This window comes from Salvelinus sp. IW2-2015, unplaced genomic scaffold (genome assembly GCF_002910315.2).
Source record: "Salvelinus sp. IW2-2015 unplaced genomic scaffold, ASM291031v2 Un_scaffold9997, whole genome shotgun sequence".
In the NCBI taxonomy this organism is placed as follows: Eukaryota; Metazoa; Chordata; class Actinopteri; order Salmoniformes; family Salmonidae; genus Salvelinus; species Salvelinus sp. IW2-2015.
The window spans coordinates 13,432-13,991 of NW_019951255.1; positions in this window are offsets into that span (position 1 = coordinate 13,432).

Sequence of the window (560 nt, forward strand, 5' to 3'; positions counted from 1 at the left end):
TGACCGGGTAATAATGATGAGGACACTATAAGGATGAGTACCAGTACATGTCAATGGTGCAGCGGGCTAGGGTACCAGGTAGTGAGGTAAAAGGACTGATAAGAGTACATATACTGTAGTCAAATGTGCATGTACCAGGTAGTTGAAGTAGAATAGGCCATAATAGAGAATCAGCATCGTGAGTCAATGTGCAGGGAACCAGGTATTGAGTGTACGTAAATAATGGAGTACCCACTTGTATGCGTCGAGTAAGGTAGAGACTATAGGACCAGTATCATGTCGCGATAGGTAACTTAATAGTATCAGTCGAGAGTAGGTACCAGGTGTAGTAAATGTTCTAGGGACATAGTCATGGAGGTACCTGAGTAAATGACGATACCCGTAATCATGCAGGTCCACAGGTAAATTTTTGGTCTCTAGCAGAATACGAGTCATGCAGTACCAGTGTTAGGGTAAATAATGAGACTATAAAGGAGTACCTAGTACTGATGTCAATGTGCAGGGTACCGAGCGTAGTTGGGTAATAAATGAGACTATAAGGAGTACAGTACGAAGTCAAT